This window comes from Mustela nivalis (assembly GCF_964662115.1).
Source record: "Mustela nivalis genome assembly, chromosome: 19".
NCBI classification, from domain to species: Eukaryota; Metazoa; Chordata; class Mammalia; order Carnivora; family Mustelidae; genus Mustela; species Mustela nivalis.
This window is the reverse complement of record NC_139038.1, coordinates 11,639,385-11,662,231: the sequence shown is the minus strand read 5'-3', so window position 1 is coordinate 11,662,231 and position 22,847 is coordinate 11,639,385. Positions and strand designations below refer to the sequence as shown.

The following is a 22,847-nucleotide window of genomic DNA, read 5'->3' as shown; positions in this document are numbered from 1 at the left end:
TGGGATGAGGATAGACACCAGGAGCAGGCTGGCAGGTGTGCCTTGGTCCTTGGGCTGAGGGAGGCCAGCTGGTGTGGTGTGGAATTCCAGGCTTCCACACAACACCTCTAAGAAGATGAGGATATTTATAATAAGATAGCCACTTTATAGAACATATAACTGAGACACAGGAAGGATGTTCTTAACAAACATGCATTCATTCATTCACTCACTTACTCATCCAGTGACTTTTAAGTAAGGCTCTACCATGTATCAATTCCTTTTCAGCCTTTGGAGATATAGTAGAGAACCAGACAAAATGGATTCCTGAATACATGAAATGCACACACCTAGTTAACAGAGATCTCGTGTAATTACAACCATGATAAGTTCTCTGAAGAACCAAGAACAACTGCCTGAGAGGGTGTAGGACAGGAGACTCCAGCGTGTCTTAGAGAGCCTGGCAATGACAGTGAGCTACTCCAGGAAAGAATGGGGGAGAAGCATTTCAGCTGAAATCTGATAAGCACACATTCTCATGAAGAAGAGAGGTGGGGAGGTTCTGAAGGGCATTTCAGGCTGGGGGAACAGTAAGTGCCAAGGCCCTAAGGGACTAGAACTCTGTACATTGAAAGAACGGAAGGCTGGTATGGCTGCCTGTGGATGATGGCAGCTGTCAGCCAGACCCCGCAAGGGTGTAGAAGCTGCACTGAGAATTTTCCGCTGGTCCTCCGACCAAGGAGAAGCCATTAAAGAATGTCAAGAAGGGGATGCCATTATCTGATTTGTGTTAATAAAACTCAGCTTGGCCGCAGCCTGAAGAATGAATGGACAATGGGGGCTGGAGTAGATTCCCATGGACCCGTCAGGGGGCCTTTGCAATGGGCCAGTTGAGAGATGTTTGTGCCTAGGAGTAAATGGTTGGGAGCAGAATTCTAGATGGGCAGATCCTGATGTCTCATGTGACTGTCATCTCTCCGTGGCCCATCCTGTCACTCTTGTAGCTGCTGCGTTGGGGACTAGTAGATGGGTACTCTGGGGACATCAGCAGGAAGGGACCAGCCAGAGAGATAGCCAGGAGAAGCTGCCAATCAACACCCCTCTTCAATGGTAGAAATTCATTTCAGGTCACCTTGTAAGGGACAAACAACATATCCACTCCCTGCCCCCAGGCCACTGTGAACAAGACAATGCTCTTTTGAGGAGAGAAGAGGAAGGGAAGAGAAGATCTACAGCCCCCATCCTATCCCAGGCATCCACCCCCTCTCCCCATGCCCAGATGCCTCAGTGTATTAAATCAAAAAGGAGAGAAGCATTTCTCTTGCTCCTACCATGAGAGCCATGGAAACCATCGTCATCATCACCCTGAGTCAAACCAAGAGTACCCATCACAATCCTCTTTGAAAAGAATCAAAAACATATACATGCATTTATTTAGGATTCTCACATTTCTGGGATCCTATTTCTGTAATTTTTCCAGCGAAGCAGTGAGGAAAAGCACTTTGCCGACAGGAACACTGGGACTCCAGAAGATTTGTGTCCTCTGCCTCCAAGTCCCTTAACAAATAAATGGCAGATTCACATTTTACCGAATCAAGTAAGATGAATAGTTGACTTTCCACTGGCCCCAAAGTCCTTGAGGCTCAGAATGTTAGCCCCATGATTCTGTGATTACAGCATGCGGGATCTATGGGTCCCAAGCTGAGGGGACAGGTGAGAAGCTTTGTGTGTGCCTGGCACCCATGGCCCCCCGGCAGTTACCCTCTCACACTGCCGGGGAGAAGATTCTGGAAAGTGTCTTCCTTCTTCTATATGAATTGAAGCTAAAGCCCATTTCCTCCCTCTCCTGTCCCTGGCACAATAACACACACACTGGGAGGAAGACAAGAGACGTGTTCTCACGGTGTCCTCACATAGGAAGAAGGTCCTCTGAGCTGTTAATAGATCCTGTCTAGTTGGAGTTCTAATGAGCTCAGCAGGGGACAGTGTGTGCTGGCCCCGGGCTCAGTCGTTCCTTCTCACGGGTCACCCAGTGCTTCAGCTTCTCAGGTGTCCCAGGTGGCTCAGAATGCTTGAGCTGCTTCCCAGACACAGGGTAGAATTGCTGGGCTGATCGCCCATCTGGCCATGCAAGGAAAGAGGAACTGCAAGGTATTGGGGTCAGTTTTCTATTATGTGACTGAGGTGAATTCGTCCCTCCAGGAACATGCCTGACATTTGTCACAGGCAGCAGCTCCTTGGAAAACAAGGCGAGAGTCATTGCTGCCTGCTCCGGGTCTCTGGGACCTCAGAGCCTGCCTCACCTTCTCCAGCCTGCACTGTCTGTGGGGCCTGGCCTACAGACCGCTTCTCCTGGACTTTATCTGGGTTCAGCCAATGGAGGAATCGGCAGGAAACGGAAGGCTCTGCTCCCACCCCGCCTGGGCCAGCATCTCTAACATCACTCCCTCCCTTGCCCTGTCTCTGTCTCTGCACCTCTTCCCCCTCCCTCTCTCTTTCTCCCTCTCTCCCTTTGCTCTCGGGAAAACCCGGCACTCGGACCTGCAGGCCGGCCCACAAAGTGCAGCTACTCCCTGAGGCTTACTGCCCTGATTTTGCAAGCAAGCACATTCCTATTTTTGCCAGATACCTTAGAAATCACTCACTGTGTTATTCAACACCCTGTCCCATTTGGGGATGGTGCTGGCCTATGCTGGGCCTTCTTGGACTGATTAATCACGTGTCGTTTCTAGGACATTTGGCTGGTAATGTGATGCTGGTAATGTGATGGTCTATTTCATAAACTTGGGACCCTGGTATTCCCACATAACACCTGGCTGAGAGAAGACCACAAGTTTGGCTCTATTGGCTTGTCCTCGGGGCCTTGAAATTCCTGTGGGCTCCAGATTTAACCCCTGAGCACTCTCAGGGAGTGGGTTTTGTTGTTGCTGTTGTCCTTGTGTGTCTGTTTATTTTCCTTCTAGAACTCAATACGGGCAGACCCGGCTTCAGCTTATTCTCTAATAACACCCACCATGGGGTGAGAGCCACCTGAAATGCAGGTGTACAAGAGGGAGGTTTCTTTTCATGGCCCAGGTCGCAGGCTGTGGACGGCCTCCTGGGAAGTGCATTGGGATGGAGAAGAAGGAAGGTCCTCGTGGGTGAGTCGTGGCCAACCAGCCCAGGATGAATGAGTTCGGGGTCGGGGGTTCCTTCACCTGGAAACCCCTTCATCCGCTCCCCCTCCGCAGGCTCTAGGTGGCCCTCATCCCTACCTGTCATCCTGCAAGACTGTCAACCTGGAGGGTGATAAGGAGCCCAGGAGAGCAGGGCCTTAGCCGCTCCAGACAGCAGAGAAGCCCTGCTGGTAGGAGCACTTTGCTAGTCAGATGTGGGTTATTTTATTCAAAACCAGGAGTGCCTGTTCCTGGCAGGCACTTACGGAACAGAATGCACACCTGTGCCCTCTGCTGTCCTAGGTCCTGGGTGTAAAACAGTTTGAGTCAAAATAAATAAAGTAAAATAAAATAACATAGTTTGAGCCTCTGTACTAACGTAGAGCCAGTTCTCATGGGGAAGCCAGTAGAGGAAATCAGCAATCAAACACTCGGCCCGAGATGGGAGGGCAGAGTCTTCTTGTTACTTTCACAATTGAGAATGAGGCATGTGTGTGTGTGTGTGTGTGTGTTTTCTGCTAACAAGAGGGAGTATGAAAAAGAAATGGGTTTTGAAATCAACCCTGAGCCATGCTATGCCTTCATCTAAATCTGGAGACCCAAGAGACATTACGATAATAATAACAAGGGCATTTCTTTGGGGGATGTTGAGGGAGGAGGAGGTGAAAGGTCAGCTTTGAAAATAGGCAGTAGGAGAATTTGACATTTGACAAATACGGTTGGGTAGTGTGTATCGTGTGTGTACGCTTTCATTCTAAGATATATCAACTTTTCTCCAGCGGGGTCCTAGGGGATCAGGAACAGGGGGTTGATTTTAAAATAAAGGTTATGAAAAATGGTAAGACCCAGGAGACACTTTACATGAATTTCCAAAGCCAAGAGATTGTCAGCTGAGGCCATGGGGTCAGCACTGGGCTTTCAGGGACAAGCTTGCTTATTTTTTTTCCCAAGTAAAACTGGGAATTGCCTTTATATTTCCTGAGCTAAAGTGGTTCAAGTCATGGGTGAGATCTCATTTGCCCATCAGATCCTGGTGGCCAGCTGTGAACAGGTGAAAAATAGATTAAAGACAGCTCTGTTGACTGTGTTTATGGACTGCCAAGGAACAGAGTCTAGTTTTCCTGCCAACTAAATCAAAAAGTTATCCAGGCCACTCTGGATTGAGTTTTCCTGGTTGTCCCCAAATTCCTACTTTGAAACCCTAACGCCTGCTGTGGTGTGTGAAGCTGGGGCCTTCAGGGGTAATTATGAAGTCATGAGGTTACAGCCATAGTGGGATTACTACCTTTATATGAAGAGACCAGAGAGCTTGCTCTCTGTCTGTCTGTCTCTTCGCCTCCACAATACCATGGAGTGCCTACACCAAGGAAAGCAAGAGCCATGTGAGGACTCAGCAAGAAGACAGATGTCTGCAGGACAGGGAGAGATCCCTCACAGGAAGCACATCTGCCAGCACCTTGAACTTAGACTCCTCAGCCTCCAGAACCAGGAGAAATAAATGCTGTTTAAGATGAATGTCTGCCGGGGTGCCTGGGTGGCTCAGTGGGTTAAAGCCTCTGTCTTTGGCTTGGGTCATGATCCCAGGGTCCTAGGATCAAGCCCCACATCAGGCTCTCTGCTCGGTGGGGAGCCTGCTTCCCCCTCTCTCTCTGCCTGCCTCTCTGCCTACTTGTGATCTTCGTCTGTCAAATGAATAAATAAATAAATAAATCTTAAAAAAAATAAAAAAGATAAATGTCTGTCCGGTCTATGGCATGTTTGTTACAGCAGGCTGGGCTGACTAAGACACATGCGGGGTGTTTTAAAACGTGCCCCCAAATCAGAGAAATCAGAGTTACTAACTTACTCCCTTGATCACCTCTTGCTTTTGTCTTTCATAGTGGGCAGAATCACTCGCTTGCCCGGCCTGGAGACCGCAGAGTCACATGCGGTCTTTCCTCATCAGACACATTCCATGACCAAGTCCAAGAGAAGTCCACTCCCTGACCCTCTGCCACATCCATCCATTACATGACTGCAGCTTCCAACCAGGCTCATTCTGGCTCGAGTTTCCTCAAGGTAGAGTGGCACTCCACTCTACCATAAGGGATCCTTTAAAAAACAACCTTGGGGCCACCTGGATGACTCAGTGGGTTCAAGCCTTTGCTTTCGGCTCAGGTCGTGATCCCAGGGTCCTGGGATCAAGCCCCACATCGGGCTTTCTGCTCCTCCTCTCTCTCCCTGCCTGCCTCTCTTGCCTACTTGTGCTGTCTGTCAAATAAATAAATAAAATCTTTAAAAAAATAAAAATAAAAAACAACCTTGAACTTGAAGAGTGTGTTTGTTCCTCCTTTGTCTATGGTCAACAGTCAAGGATCCTCAGCACAGCATGGAAGACCCTCCCCCACTGGGCCACAGCCCGCCTTTCTAGTCTCATCTTCTGCCTCTCTTCCCTCCTCCTCCTACATCCCTGGCTATAATTAAAAGGACTACGACTCTCTCTTTCTCTGGCTGCACCTGCTTCCGTGTTTCTGGTCCTTGGAGCACACTGTTCCCCATTCTCAGAATGCTTTCTCCATCCTTCTTTGCTTGGAATGCATGACCTACCCTCAAGGCCAGGACCATGGGAAAGCAAGTGAGGCATCTATGGCTCAACAATGAGCTGCCCATTCTCAGGGTTGTGTCAGTGTGTGCGAGCAAGTGCCTACTTTGTTCTGTTCCTTAGGCCCTCCGTTTTCTCCCCATTGTCCCTGCTCTGTCGGCCTCCTCATTAGGCCAGTATGCTTCACACACAGGTCTGTTCCAGAATACATTTAATTCAACCCATTGGACATTTATTGAGAATTTACCATGTTGTATGAATAAACAAATGGCATTATAGCCATTTTGCTCTGACCTCCCATGACAGCGTCTTGAATTGAGTGGAGTGAATGCTGATCAGTATATCATGCCTACTACTGGTGTACATTTATTAACCTGCTGGCTTCAGACTTGTTCTCTATATTAGGAGGAGACAGTTGTGGGTGAAGATCTTAAAAAACAGACAAGTTAATTTTTCAAGTCCCTAAAAACTCATCCTTTTATTACAGAGTAAAGACATGTGAGAAAGTCAACTATTTTGAAGGTAATTTATAAAGATTAGGGGATAATTTTCCTTTCTAATCATACAAATTATTGATTATGTCAAATCCCCCAAAATATCCAGTAGGCAAGTAGATCTACTTGAAATTCAACTAGCTGTAGGTTCAGTATATGTAAATAGTCAGTATTGCCATGAGGTGGAAAGAGGGAGTTCATATTTCTATACATAAATCTATAGTCATGGACATTGAGTAAATAATCTGGGGGAAAGGTAAAGAATCTCTAAGGGGAGAAGCATAAAGGGAATAGAGGATGGTTGAGAGCACACCCTCGGCGCCTACTAATGTGTCATGTAGAAATCAGAGGGCACAATGTCTTCTGAATAATATCCATCAATTGTGAAAAGTTGGAGGCAGCTCTCTACATCATTGCTGGCTGATGAGTTTGCAAGGTTTTCTCAGGGTTGAAGAAAATAGGTCAGAAATTAGAATCAAACTCACTTAACAGATATATTTAACTTCAACCAATATTCAAGATTATTTGGAAAATAACTGGCTTGCTACTTGCATTAATCAAGCCTCTTTTGGCTGAAAATAATAGAAACCAAAAGAAGGGCTGGGTTGTTTTGTTTTTGTTTTTTTTTAATGACTGTAAGAGAGTGTATATAGCTACAGGCATGCCTGAACCCAACTGGCTAAAATGATAACATCATAAAGTTGTTTGTTTTTTAGTCCTGCTTTTTCTGTGCTGCTTTCATCCTTAAATTGGCAAAGATGGCCACCAGATGATGCAGGTCTGTATTTTATCAGCTTAGAACCTTATGAGAAAAGAGCTTCTCTTCTCCAGCATTCCCACAAAGGTGTAGGCTGGGACCCACATTAATGAGTTTGGGTAATACTCCTGTTTCTTAGTCAGTCACTACGGATAGGGGAAACTCTGCTATGACTGCCCAAGTTTGGGTTACATGCCCTGTTTGGGAGCCATACATATGACTAGACCTACCATCACGCTGTGTGAACTGAAAGTGGAATTTCCAGTAAGGACAACATATTCACTAATCCTATTTGACCCATTTTTCCAAGAGAGTTTATTCATTCATTCATCCCCCCTTTTTTTTTCTTTTTTAATCTGGTCTGACATTATTTACTTTTCAATCTCAGTGCTTTGTGTATTTACATTTAGTGTATTCTGATATATGGTTGTTATTTAGGTCAACTGTTTCACTCTCTGTTTTCTATTTCTCCCATCTGGTTTTTTGTTCCCGTGTTCTTTCTCTCCTGACCACTTGGAACTAATCGAATATTCTTAATATTCCATTTAAATTCACTAATACCCTCTTAAGCTATAATTTTTTTATATCAGTGTTGTAGTGGTTGCTCTAGGGATTATAATATGCATCCTTGTTATGCTCTACCTGTATTTAATTTTATACCACTTCACATAAAATATAGGACATCTACCATAGGACAATATAATTCCACTTACTCGTTCTCTGTGTTTTGTATTTTGCATCTACTTACTTTATAAGCCCACAAAACAGTATTAACACTTGTGTATTAAATAGTCATGTGTCTTTAAAGAAGCTAATAAGAAACGACAGACTCCCCTTCCCATATGCAGCTGATACTCCATTATTCACAGCAATGTTCTATTGAGTTGCCATGAATAGTGAGTTAGTGAATACTGAGCTGTCCTTTCTATGGGAAATACAGGGTAATGTTCCTGTGACACTATGGTCACAACATTTCCATCAAGTGATCAATACCTAACCCTGGAGACACCTGGGGGGCAGTGTTGGCTAAATGTCTGCCTTTGGCTCTGGTCATGATCCCAGGGTCCTGGGATCAAGTCCTACATCAGGCTCTTTGCTTGGCAGGAAGCCTACTTCTCCCTCAGCCTCAGCCTGCCACTCCCCCTGCTTGCATGCTCACTCCCATCTCTCCCTCTCTCTGATAAATAAATAAATAAATAAATACCTTTAAAAAAAAAACTAATGCTGTTTTATGTGTGTTTATGTTTAAAGACACTTTAGTTAATATATGTCATTGATTCAATAACATTGAACTCATGCCAACAGTGTTCTAACTCATACCTGAATGAAGCTTAAGTCCATACGCATTTTTTATATCATAGCCTGCTTACACTTAAGAATACTAGACAGATGTTCAGTACTACACTAAAAGGGTCCTTTTAAAGATTTAATTATTTATTTGACAGAGCAGGAAAGGGAATGAGGGAAGGGAGAGGAAAAGGGAGAACCTAAAGCAGACTCCCCACTGAGTAAAAAGCCCAATTCAGGGTTAGATCTCATTAGCCTAAGATCATGACTTGAGATGAAATCAAGACACTTAACAGACTTAGCCACCTGGGCACCCCAAAAAGGCCACTTTTATGTTATTTTATTATTTTTTTAAAATATTTTATTTATTTATTTGAGAGAGAGTGAGAGAGAGAGAAGGACAGATAATCCAAGGGAGACTCCACACTGAGCTCAGAGCCTGATGCGGGACTTGATCCCACAACAGTGAGATGATGGTCTTAGCTGAAACCAAAAAAGTCCAATACTTAACTGACTGGCCATCAGGGTGCCACCGAATGGGCCATTTTAAATGGCAAAGCCACCAACAGAAAGCAGAGATATGTGAAAAATGAAGCACTAAGTAAAACATAAAAAGGTCATTTGTATACATTGTGAGAGCTGAAACAAGAAAGCAGGGGGTCACTGCAGCTGAGACCAGGCCCATCAGGCAACTCACATTTTCCACCACTCTGCACCTGCCCGTGAAGAACCACAAAGGAGCCACAAGTATTCATGTTTTAGTCACACATAAATTTTAGTGAACGGGTGAATTCACAAATATGGAATCCATGAATAATGAGGACTGACTCAACTTACCATTTCTGGCGTTCTTTGTTCCTTTCTATGGAATTCATTTCTATCAGGTGTCACTTATTTTTAGGCTGAAGAAATGTCTTTTGCATCTTTAAATTCAGGTCTACTGACTATGAATTCTTGGAAATTGTGTTTATCTGAAATGTATTTTGCTTCCATGTTCAAAGACTATTTTTACTAGATATAGAATTCTAGGTAGACATTCCATTGTCTCCTGATCCCCATTGTTCCAAAAGAAAAGTCACTTATAAATAGTATCATTGTTACCTGCATATCATGTGTCAGGTTTCTCTGGCTGCTTTGAAGACATTTTTTTTTTATTCTTTTTGGTTTCCAGTAGTGTAACTATGATGACCTACTTATGGTTATCTTTATATTTATCCTGATAAAGGTTCTCTGAGTTTCATGGATGTGTAAGTTAATGTTTTTCACCAAATTCTGGAAAGCCAACAATTACTTCATATATTTTTCTGGTCTTTAAAAAAAAATCTTCAGGGACTACAATTACACTTATGTTAGAGGATTTGATATGGTCCCATATGATATTGAGAACTTATTGAACTTTTTCCCAATTTTTTTTCTTTTTCAAGTTCACGGTGACTTTCTCATACTGTATCTATCTATAATCTGCTACTTAGCCCATCCAGTGACTTTTTTTCATTTCAAATGTTATTTTTTAAAATTCTAGAATTTAATTTTGGTTCTTTTTTTGTAGTTCCTATTTTTCTGTTAGTATTTCTCTTCTGTTCACCAATTATAACTATCTTTTACTTTACATTCCTGATCATATATTTAATTACTGCTTCAAAGTCCTTGTTTGTTAATAACAACACAGTTGTCTATGGTCTTGGCCTATTGACTGAGTTTTCTCTTGACTGTGGGTCACATTGCACGATTCTTCCCATGTCCAGTAATTGTTTATCGTGTACTGGACATTGTAGGTGTTGCAGAAACTCATCTCCTTTGGACGAGATGGCTTTTGCTCTAGCAAGTGATCTAACTGTGAGTCCAGTCCAGTAATTATTTATTGTGTACTGGACACTGTAGGTGTTGCATAAACTCACCTCCCTTGGACAAGTTGGTTTTTGCTCTAGCGAGTGATCTAACTGTGAGCTAGTTAACTTGAACTTGTGGATGTTTTGTTTTATCCTTTATTACCATGGGTCAGTTTTAATATTTCTTTTAGCTTCAGATGAATCTTTATTTCTGGGAAATAGTAATTAAGGCATTGCCCTTAGAATCCGTTGAAACCTGACATGTTTCCCAAGACTCTATAACTTGATGGGATTCAAACACTGAACTCTGTCACTTCTCAAGTAGGTCACAGCTGAAATCTCTGCTCAAGTTTTCCAAGTTCCCAGTTTTCGTCTCTGCTGAGTGTCTTGGCAGCACTGTACCCCCCTCACATATATGTAATTCTGATGGCATCATGAGTTCAAGGGGAGTTTACATGTAAATTTCTACAGAAATTTTTCTACAGAAAGACTTTTCTACAGAAAGAATTCTCTTCCTATAGATCCTTCCTTTTAACCATTCTCCTCTCCTTAAATTTTCAACTACTCTGGAAGCCCCAAATTCTTCCCCCTGATACTTCAGGCTGAAAGGCTGTATGTTGTTGTTTGAGTTCTAGGCAACCTACATGAGCATACTGGGGTAGCCCTCAGGGGAAAAGCTATATAAACATAGCTCTCACCCAGTGCATTTTCTTTCATTCAAGTGTTGAATCCTTTCCAATTTCTGCCTGCTTTTGATCGTTCTCCAGTGCCAACAGAAACATCGTTCTTTGCTTTTTTGTTTTGTTTTGTTTGTCCCAGTTTCATTATTGTTTTCTGCATGAAATTTAATCAGATAAAAACTATTTCACAGTTACAAGAATTGGAACTTCTATTTATTCTGTCTTTAATCCATTTGTTTAATGAGAGACTTCCAACCTGTGATTTGAATCTCTCAGTGGTGTTATGGGCAGCCCAGTGGGGAAATGATGGAGTGGACGATTTGGAGACCCTCTATACATGGCTGAAAAAGGCATTTTCCTAACAATACAAACTGAGTAGAAAATATTCAAGAAGAGAGCAAAGAGTTGCCCCTTGGTGAAGTGGGCAAAAGGCACATGGCATGTGAAGTTGTTCTGAGAGAGAACAAAATGATACTGCATAACTCTGGGGTGACCAGTGGGCCCTGGTGGGGGGTAGGTTTGATGAATTTCTATAGCTTTGTTTGTTTTCTCTATTTTGTTTGGTATTTGAGCAGCTTTGATGTGGAGAAAATTAGGGGTTTCGAATAACACAATCAAGCTTACTTTAGTGATTTTATTTTCTCAGAAACTTTTCATTATTTTTTGTTTCTCATCTTTTCTATTTAAAATAGTAATTCCGAGGCTCATGTATTTTGAATTGTGTGTGTGTGTGTGTGTGTGTGTGTGTGTGTAGAATCATACCTATGCTTTGATTGGCTGAAGGACATAAAAGTCCATTACTTATCCACATACCAGCATAGTGCAGTTTCCAGGAAGCTAAGGAAGGGAGTGTTCCATATGGCCACTCAGGCATCCAGGCTAACCAGTCTTCTGGCTTCATCATGTGCTCCCAATGTCAAATTAGGTGCTGCAGGGAAATAGAGTATGTTGAGCACTCATGAGAGCTGTTGTTATGAGCTAGGCTCTTAAAAAAAAAAAAAGGTGCACACAGTCCTCTGCTCCCATCCTACCAACTGGAGTTCAGATTCATTTCTGCACTGAGCTCTTACCTGTGCAGATACAGGTTTTGGAGGTCAGTCGTGGGTGCTTTGGCATACACATATTCTTTTCTTGAGATAAGGCTCCTGATTCTTTCAGAAAAGAACCTGAGCACCTGGCATCAAGTTATGTGCCATCTGAGCTGTCCGTCATGGCCTGGGTTCTCCTGGAAGCATACCTGGAGACAAGTTTTGAATCCATATGGTTTGGTTGAAAGATGGTCTCAGGAGACACTGGTCAAGAGCAGAAGTGAAGATATGAGGCAAGGGAAAGAAAGGCATATGAGCACATGCACGAGTTTTGAACTGTGAGCAACTCACAGTGGTTAATCCCACCGGACACCTTTGGGAGACTGGAAAATACTACCTAAGGGTAGAAGAACCTGGTTTACTGACTCACCACCTCCCACTTGTCGTTGGCTGAGAGCTGTTCCCAGGGTTGTTAACTGCTGTGCATGCCGGCCTGCCATGTGCCCAAAAAGCCCTCAAATAGAGAATTGCTGATGACTGCAGCAGAACACTACTGGCATGTACCAAAATGATGAGTGTCAAGATCTGGGCAGAGCACCAAAGCATCTGTTACTCTACTGACTATGAACTGGCTATTAACTGACTCACCACTTTCAGATATGCACAGCAACCATCTCTCATCAAGTTCGAATATTCTGGAAGAGCTCAGGGTTAAGCAGGTCTGAAGGGGAGGTAAGATGCATGAACAGGAGGCCCAGATTCTTACTTCATCTATTCCCACTATGGAGCCTCCTTTCCCTCAATACACATCTGTGCCCTCAAATATGACTGGTTTACTGAAAACCAAAAAAATAAAAAAATAAAAAACAAAACCTAGATCTGGTTCACAGATTGCTCTGCACAGTGTGTTGCCACAATCTGAAATGAACTGCTGTGATGTTACAGCTCCGGTCAGGAATATTCTACAAAGACACCAATAAAGGCTAATCTGCCCCAATGGCAAAACTTTGGATAATTCTTTGTCCAGTTTGGTTGGACTGAGCGACCAATAATCTGGATGTATCCTGACTCGTGTGCAGTAGCTAAGTGTCTGGCTGGCTGGTCAGGAATCAGAAAGCACAGAATTGGAAGACAGGCAACAAAGAGTCTAGGAAGAGGTATTGGATGAGCACAGGGTGTCAACATATTCATGTTTCAGTTAATGCTAAGCAAAGGCTGTGCCCTGCAGAGGAAGCTCTCAATAATAACATGGACAAGGGGCCCCTGGGTGGTTCAGTGGGTTAAAGTCTCTGCCTTCGGCTGAGGTCATGATCCCAGGGTCCTGGGATCGAGTCCCACATTGGGCTCTCTGCTCAGCAGGGAGCCTGCTTTCCCCTGCCCCCCACCTGCCTCTCTGCCTGCTTGTGATCTCTGACTGTCAAATAAATAAATAATAATCTTTAAAAAAAAATGGACAAGATGATACATTCTGTAGATGTCAGCCACATGTATGATGTTCCCACAAAGTCAGAGACAAAGACTTGGTACTGGCTCACCAGTGTGGTCTGAGGGCATAAGCTTTCCACAGAAGAGTCCTGCTTTCATGCCTTTGTCCAGGGTGACCAGACAGCCACTTGATGAGTTAACATCTCCAGTCTACTTCTGGCATGAAGAAGGCAGTGATATGTTCATATTAGGATCATATGTGCCTTCTTCCAATGTTTGTGCCAACATGAAAACTATTAAATGCCTTATTCTCAGTCTCTTTGTGACATATAACATTGCTGCTGATGAAAGAAACTATTTCCCAGCCAAAGAGTGTGACAATGGATTCATGCGTATGGAATTTACTAGTCTTACCATGTCTCACTTTCCACTGAAGCAGTTGGTCAGAAAGATGGGGAAATGGCTTACTTATGAGTTGATTATAGTTCCAGTTGGGAGAAGGAGCTCTGAAGACCTGATGTTGAGGCTACTTTCAAGAAGTGCCAATGTATGGTGCTGGTTCTCTCATAATTTATTTGAGAAAGAGGGAGAGTACAAGTGGCCAGAAGGCCAGAGGGAGAGGAATAAACAGACTCCCCACTGAGCCAGGACCTCAATGCAGGGCTTAATCCCAAGACTCCAGGGTCATGACCCAAGCCAAACGCAGACGCCCAACTGACCAAGCCACCCAGGTGACCCCATTTTGGGACCTTTATGCCATTGGTCCAATAGACAAAGAGGGCTACTGTTCTATTGACCAAAGTGATAGATCTCGATTATTTAGGGTTGCAGCTATATAATAGTGATATTCTGGGTCATGCTTCAAACTTGGGATTCTCCAGAGAAGCCATTTCTTGGTTCCATGCTCAACAGAAAACTAAACCAATCAAACAAAAGCAGGGCCACTCAATATTCAGACCCATTCTGAAATGGAGGTTCACATCACCACACAAGGTCAAGAACCCTGACCAGTTTGGGATCTGATGGAAAGCAAAGGAAGCATGGAATGGTAGTGAAGAGGAAAGTTATGAACATTAACAATGACTAGTTACAGAAATGCAACTGTTTTCCTGCATGGACTCTGAATAGCACACCCATGAAGAATGGGATATTGGCTTTCTAGCAATGTATACACTTTGCATAAACTTCCAGCAATCTCTACCAGACTGCAGATGGGCAAGTGGTCTTATCTTAATTAATGACCATGATAGAAAAGAATTTCGGCATGGTTCATTCCAAAATCAGAGTCACTTGACTTTAAGACATTTTTTGACTCCTTCTACCACAGACCTAGGCACCTGTGATGTCCCGGAGGTCCATTTTCTTTCCAGATATGGAAATCTCCTTCTGGCATAGCTAGAAATCTATCCAGTCTTACATTCTGCTCCCTGCTCGAGAGCTATGCCTCTCCTGAAACCAGATCATAACCTTGTTCTATGATTCTAAATCCCTCGAAATGGCAGCGAGCATGATCTATACGGTACACAGACGCGCCCTCTCTCATCATCTGAGAACAACAAAAAAAAGTTGAAAATTCAGGTTTTACAAAGTTCTCCAGCTAGAACGCAGAGAGCCAGTGAAGGGACAGAGGAAAGTCAGACAGAAGGTAATAAGGCAGAGTAGATGCTGACTGACAATAAGCTTAGAAACATGGTTTACCAAGTTGACATAGAGTGAAATATGGAATTGGGTGATCCAGGGCCAGCCGCCAATGCATCAGACCCATGCCTCTGGCTCTGGGATTTTGCTGGGGGAAGCAGTTATTATCTCTCTGTGAGATGATCTTTCTTAATGTGAACAAAAGACGACACTCAGGCGCATGGCGTGTCACCCATTTGCCAGAGCCTCTGGGCTGAGCCGTGCAGCTGAAAGCCGCCGCTCCGTAGGGGTCATAGAGAAATCTCTAGTCCTGAAATGGCAAACAGTGGCCTTTTCTTTCTCTCTGAATGACCACCTTGAAGGCAAATCAACAGGAGTGACAGGGGAGGAAAGAGAGCCACGCAGCTGGGCTGTCTGCCGGCCAGAAGGGAGCATTCAAGAGTGCTCTCCTCTGAACTGAGCCCCGAGTCAGCCTGTCTGAAACCCAGTGACATTTCTGCCTGCTAGTGAATGGAAACACACGCCTTTCATTCTGGAGTCGAACGATGGTGTTTTGTGCGGTGTCCTTGCTCTCCTGGCCTGATTGTTTGCTGAGAAAAACAATTAAATCTTCCTTTCAATTATGGCCTGTTTGGGTCTGAAGAGCTGTTTAAAACCAGAGAGCCTTATCATATTAATGAGCACGGCTGCCGAGATTAATACCCGAGAAAGGGGATTCCCTGGGGAACTGAGGAACAGAGCTGAGAATCTTAGGGTGTTATGATCTCCACTCAATGGAAAACTACTGATAAAAAGGCACATTACCCCCAGAGATAGGGACTTCTGTGTTAAAAAGGCGTGAAAATGAACATATATATTTCACATAACCTGATAGACAATTCAAACTTAGACGAAATGTGCACGCACTCATAACTAATTATCGGCCTGATATCACGGGAGACCCAGCGCTGAATTTCTCTGCACGGTAGGGGTCAGGATCAGGAACCTGGTAACCAGGGAGGCAGAGAGGTAAGCCAGCTCAGACTGGTGGAGGCCTGTTGGTGTCAAATGCTGGCATAAACCAACGGCAAAAGCAAATTTCAGAGCCAGAAGCCAGGTGAAAGACAAGACTGTAACTCCAGGAGCTCAGAGTGGAAGGCGGGGGCAAGAGGGATGGGGGCAGGGGTGAGCATGGAGTAGGGCATTGGAAAGGGAGGCCCAGTCTGTGCAGTAGCCATGAGCGGCTCTACAGCTTTGGGAAGTTCTGCTTGGTGAACTCGCTGGAGCTAGGATGCCTGGACTCATCCAACTGGTTCAGAGGTGGGCAGATGGATTTCCAGATTAACACAAATTTCACTTGTTTGTTTTTTAAACCCTCACTAGCTCAGACTCTTAGCTATGCAGAACAAAGTGATGGTTACCAGTGGGGAGGTGGGTGGGGGCATGGGTGAAATAAGTGACAGGGATTAAGGGTGCACCTGTTGTGCTGAGCCCCGGGCATTGTACAGAATTGTTGAATCACTGGATTGTACACCTGAAACTAGTAGAACTCTATATTAGCTAACAGGAATTAACGTAAAAACTTCAAAAAAACCACTCATCAGCTCCAAATAGAATATAGTCAGTCCTCACAGGTGTGGATAACACAAGTGGATGGGTCTTCACTATCAGGTAGTTTTACTCTTGTTTCATCTACCGTGATTCACTTAACACACTTACCTTGATTTAGCCATGAGGTTACCTTACCCGTAGATTGTTCTTGTTCGTTGTTGCGTAGTATTCCATTGCAAGGCTACAGCACCTTCCTTTTATCCACTCACCTCTAAGTGGGTGTTTGGGTTGTTTCTGGTGTTGAACTATTACAAATAAAGCTGCTCAGCATATTCATGGACAAGTGCTTGAAAGGACACATACTTATTTTCTCTTGGGTGTATACCTAGGAGTGGACTAGCTGGCTCATATGGTAAACATATGATGTTTGACTTTGAAAGAAACTGCTGAACTGCTTCCCAGTGTAGTTGTTCCCATTTTATATTCCCACCAGCGGGGTGTGAGAGTTCCAGTGCTCAACGTGCTCCTCAGCACTTGATGTTGTCAGTATTTTTTTTAATTTTCACCAGCGTAATAGGCATCTTATCATGGTTTGATGTATATTTCCCTAATTGCTAATACTATTATATATATGTGTGTGTGTGTATTTTTATGTGTGTGTGTATATTTTTATATTTTATTATTTATATTAATATTATCTGGTAATATTAAATATATATATTATTTCACGTTTGGCACATATTTTCTCTTAGTTCATGGCTTGTCTTTTCATTTTTACTGGTGTCTTTGGAAGAACAAAAATTTCTGTTTTTATGAGGTCCAGTTTGTCTATCTGTTTTCTTTCAACGGATCATGTTTTTAGTGTCCTGTCTAAGATGTGGGCTGCAAAATTAAAAATATTTTCCTTATGTTTTGTTCTAAAAGTTTTATAGCTTTAGAATCTATATGATGTAACCCTCTATCTATTTCCTCTTTAAATTCTTACAGAAATATTTTGTGGCTGTCAGTGTACGGGTAGGTCTTGCTCCCTTGGTCAGGTACATTCCTAAATATTTCATACTTGGATACTATTTTAAATGTCATTGCTTCCTTAATTCCAATTTCTGGTCACTCATATGAAATATAATTTATCTTCATGTATTGATCTTAGATCCTGCAACTTTGCACTTTGTAGATCTAGTAGCATTTTTTTGTAGATTCCATTGGATTTTCTATATAGATTATCAGGTTGTCCAAGAATAAAGGCTGTTGTTGTAACTTCTTTCTTTCCAACCTGGCTGTGTTTTACCTCTTTTTTCTACTTGATTGCACTGGCTATGAGCCCAAATACGTATAGTGTGTAAGTGATGAGAATAGATGTCCTTGACTGTTCCTCCTCTTCGAGGCCTTGCATCTGATAGAGGAAGTTCTTCCTGCTACACTGCTCAGAGGTCTGTTCATTTTATTTTATTTTATTTTAATTCAATTAATTAACCCATAGTGTATCATTAGCTTCTGAGGTAGAGGTCAGTGATTCATCTGTTTCATACAACATCCAGTGCTCGTTATACCAAGTGCCCCCCTTCCCGTCCGTCACCCAGCTACCCCAACTCCCCACCCCACTCCACTCCTACCACCCTCAGATTGTTTCCTGTGATTAAGTGTCTCTTATGGTTTGTCTTGAGGTTCATTCATTTTAAATGTGGAGTAAGTTGTGTATTTTTAATGCCTTTCCCCCCATCTACTTAGATGTTCAGATGAGTCTCCTTTTTCCCCCTGTTAATACAGTGAATTGATCTTGATTGCCTTCCTAATGTAAAACCAAAATTGTACTATTGAGATAAACTTCACTAGCTCATGACGTCTTCTTATTTTTGTTTTTTAATTTAATTGGCTACAATGTGGTTTCGAAGTTTTGCATCATGTGCATAAGGGATATTGGTAAGGGATATTGGCTTTCTTCTCTTGGGATGTCTTTGTCTGGATTTGACGTATGTATAAAGTAGCCTCATTGAATGAATGGGGACATATTCCTCCCCCCCAGTTTTCTAGAAGAGTTTGTGTTGAATGAGAATTGTCTCCTCCTTAAATGTTTGGCAGGACTTACCAGGGCTGTAACCTGGGGCTGGAGTTTTCTGTGTGGGGAGGATATAGACTACGGATTCCATTTCTATAATAGATACAGGACTCTTCAGGTTATCTATTTATTCTTGAGAGCTTTTTGGAGAATTGGTCCTTGTTACCTAAATTGCTGAAATTATCGACATACCCTTTTATTATCTGTAGCACCTGGAGTGCTATTACCTCTTTCATTCGTGATATGGATAATTTAGTTTTTTCTCTCCCTTACTTTCTTTTATTCCTCTCTCGACTCCCTCCATCCCTCTTTCCCTCCTTCGCTCTCTCTCTCTCTCTCTCTCTCTCGCTGAGTCTGCCTAGAGGTTTATCAATTATATTGATACGCAAAGTGTTGCTGGGATTGCCCACCAGACCCCTGAAACCAGGGCTTTTTTTCTGCACTCTGCCTATTTTTTCAATGTCCATACTGAAGGACAAGGAATTAGAACAAGTAAGATGAGGTGTAGGGCTGTATCTCACTCAGTCCGGAGTTGAGGCCTTTGTGAACAAATGGGCGGATGAAAAGATGTGTTGCCCAGTAAGAGCACAGATCCAAAGTCTAGACTTGTCTATGGGGCAACTAATGAAGTTAGGGGTGATTGATACATGACGGTCAGTCTATCAGGGGTGCCTGATCTGAGCTGAATTTCCACCGACATGACCTGACAGGACAGTCATGGTGTGACCCTGTGTGTGCTTTTGGAGCCTGTCAGAAATCTCTGTGGCCAATCAGCCTCAAGCGGAGGCAAATGTAATCTGTGAGCACTTGGCATCTCAGGGCCTAGATTAGATTTTGTCACTTAGCAGAAGTACAGGAATATAAATATGGCTCACGGGAAGTTGATACCACCCTACACCCCAGTCCCCTGGCTTCATATCGGCACCGTCACATAAGACAGGCAACATAACTGCCAAGCACAAAGGCAGGTCTGCTCATTTTGTTGGTGTCTTCAGCTCTCTGGCCTAGCTCTTAGGAGGTAAGGAACATGACAACAGGGAGGAAACCACGGTTTGGGTGGCTGACAGCAAGAGGGCGTTTCGTACAAGGCCTCCTAGCCTCAGCTCTGGGAGATCTATTCTCAGGACCTTTGGCTTTTTTCTCCCCATAGTTCATTATTTTCTAATCAGTTACAGCCCTTATCAAGAAGAATGCCTCTGAGACCCCCAGAGTAGAACAAATCCATAAATCAAACACAATGAAATTGTGTTATTGTTTTCTCTTTGTTCTTTTTTTTTTCCCTCATATCTACACATCTCCACTGGCTCAGAAAAGCAATGAGATATAGAGTGTCCGGGCTAGCACGGAACACTTGTCTGGAGACATTTTTAACTGGATACTATTACGGAGAAGCATTGGGACCGGAGAACTATGTCCCATCTTCATCTTAGTTATCTTTGAGTGTGAACTCTCCTGGATACTTATCAGCCAGGCCTTGGGCCACAGCGAAAAGATAGGCATGAGAGTCCAGTTGTATAAAATAGATAGAAAACCTATGAACACAGGATTTTTTTTTTTTAAGATTTTATTTATTTGACACAGAGATCATAAGTAGGCAGAGAGCCAGGCAGAGAGAGAGGAGGAAGCAGGCTCCCTACTGAGCAGAGAGCCCAATGTGGGGCTCAATCCCAAGACCCTGAGACCAGGGCCTGAGTTGAAGGCAGAGGCTTTAACCCACTGAGCCACCCAGGTGCCCTGGAACATAGGATTTCTGAATCTGATTCATATAGCTTGTCTTCCCTCATTAACATCCCTGTTTCTAGATAAAACCTATTGGCCTACAAAAACAAACAAATAAACAGTGTTTGTAAGCAAATTAATTTTATAAACACAAGCCCCAGGAGAATAATTAAACCGCTTAGGAGACAACTCTTCAAGCTTTGCAGAAATACCTTCTTCTCCTCCTTTTTTTTTTTTTAAAGTCACGCTTATCCCAGATGTGTTATATATTCATGAAAGCAGGTCCCCTAAGGATTTTTGTTAGACAATGTTTTGTTGACCCAATTTTAATTCCTCTATGCATTTGGAAGAAACGAAATGACACTTATTTGGAAACGGTCTATAATCCGTAATCCCAGAATAATGATTTTATTGAGTTGGCTTTGATATTATAGCCTCAACTCTTATTGAGAGATGCTGTAAGAAATAGCATTTTACTTACTGCCAGGATTGGGTTCCAAGCATCACCCACTGATTTCTCATCATCATAGAGATGATAAATTTATTTTAGAATTAATTGAGGGCAAAGACTTGGTTCCCTTTCCGGGATCCGTATCAAACTTCCTTAAAGACAAGGAAACATGTACAACCAGCTTGTTTTTTTTTTTGCTCTGTTCACAGGTAATTTGAGAGCCAACTTCACCGCGAAACCATCCATATAAACAAGCCCTGCAGGTGACTCGCACGCACGCTCAAATTTGAGAAAGCACTATTCTGGATTATTTCCGATTTATGGCTTTTACTGGGGTATTTCCTCTACTCTTCTTGGGGGAAATCATTTGGCAATTCCAATCTGAGCGGCCCAGGCCATTGATTCCTGATTCTACCCTCGTGTTCAGGTCTTTCTACCATTTATATGTGAAAGCCTTAACTCCTCCCCCATCCCAAGGCTCTCTTTGCAGACAGGACCCCTTAGGAAGTAGTTAAGGTTACAAGAGGTCATGAGGGTGGGGCACTGATCCTGTGGGATTAGAATTAGTGTCACTGGAAGAAGGGAACACGGATAAGAGGCTCACTCTCCCTCTCCTCCCCCCCGCTCCATCCCTCTTCCTGTCTCTGTCCCTTTCTCCTGGCACCTACACGAAGAAGAGATCCCATGAGCACACAGGGAGATGGTGGTCACCTACAAGCTAACAGAAAAAGCCTTTGGCTGTAACTCACCTAGTTGGCACCTTGCTCTTTGCTCTATCAGCTTCCAGAACTGTGAGAAATACACTTCTGTTGCTTACAACGTTCAGTCTGTTGGGTTTTTTTGTTTGTTTGTGTTTTATTTGTCATGGCAGCCCGAGTTGAGAAATACACTACAGTCCTTCAGTCCCATTCCATGCTGCCCAGCAACAAGTCAAGGGTTAGAATGTGTGGATTTTATTTTTAGTTCAATTGTTATCTTACTGTTTAACCTTAAATCCATTTTTCCACCTCATTCACCACAGTGATTTGCAAGATACCGGAATTAGACGGTTACTGTAACGAGCCTTATTTCTTTCAAGTACACAGATTCTGCAGGGTTGGAGGAGAGCTTAATGGTCCTCCAGTAAAAACGTTTTATTCTATAAATGAGAAAAATTCAAGTCCAAAGAGCTAATTGGTCTTAGGATCAAGATGAAAGCCAGTGTCCCCGGCTCATCAATCCTGCTGGTTGTTTCCTGAGCCAACATACGGCATCAGCTCCAAGTTCCTGATTGCCCGTAAGCCAGCTGGTGTTAGAATACTGATCTACTGATGCCCGGTTGGTTGCTCACTGTCAGTTGTCTTCCGTGGAAAGCTAACCACAGTGAGATTACGCTCAGATTCCTATTTTTAAAAGACACGGGAAGCCAGATAGACCAAAGTTCAAATTTGGCATTGCCCCATAGGAACGGTGTGACCAGGGAAGATGCCTACTTTGTAATGGAATGCCGTTTCTTCTCTGGAATAGAGAGGAAAATCCCCTTGTGGGAATTTAGCGGATTGTTGCTATGGGACACCCACCATAGTGTAGGGAGGGGTCCACAGATGTTGGTTCTCCAGACTATGTATATTCCTGTCCCATTCAATCCACTCCTCGCAAAGGGTCAACTTTTACTTAAGTTCCCAGCTGGTTCCCTCTTTGCCATCATGAGGTTTTGAAGGGCACTACCCGACAGGTCCCAGAAGAAGTAAACCTAAGGCAGAGAATCCAAGATGAAACCCACGATGACTGCCTCAGTAGGGGAAAATTGCAGGGAGTGCGAAGGGGGGGAATTGAAAGGCAGAATGGGAAGTGTCGGGGCAAGATGAGCTGATAGGCTATCTCACGGTCAGCAGCAGACACAGAAAAACCCCCCTAACAGGACAATGAATTTCTCGAAAGTGATGGTGTCAGGATATGCTTGATGAGGGAGATGAGACGAAGGGTTATTTGATAAGCTAGCTTCGTGGTGGCTTAGACCTTTGATGAGGAGGTCTTCAGAGAAGCATGTGACTCACACGTACAGTGAGACAGAAGCTCAAAGGCAAGCCTGAGAGTCCCTGCTGTGTTTTTCTGATTTCACAAAAATTCAAGTCATGTGCAAAAGTTATGATTCTCACATTTGGTCTGAAGCAAATAAACCTGATATCTTGAGGTGAGTCGCAATTTCCCAGGAGAGGATGGCAGTTTAGTTTTTTGTGTTTGTTTTTGTTTTCATTT

The 22,847-nt window shown here is 43.3% G+C and overlaps 2 long non-coding RNA genes across 2 annotated transcripts in view; one reads left to right on the top strand and one right to left on the bottom strand.

Annotated features, from left to right (window-relative positions):
* LOC309854573 overlaps positions 1-22,847 on the top strand; it is a 46,457-nt gene that overhangs the window by 15,894 nt on the left and 7,716 nt on the right. The gene's annotated exons all lie outside the window — the stretch shown is intronic.
* On the bottom strand, positions 1,379-21,403 carry LOC309854571. The gene is made up of 4 exons (XR_014306298.1): positions 21,359-21,403; positions 11,833-12,054; positions 11,576-11,690; positions 1,379-1,536 (listed from the first exon to the last, which is right to left on the bottom strand). It is a non-coding gene; the product is annotated as an uncharacterized lncRNA (long non-coding RNA).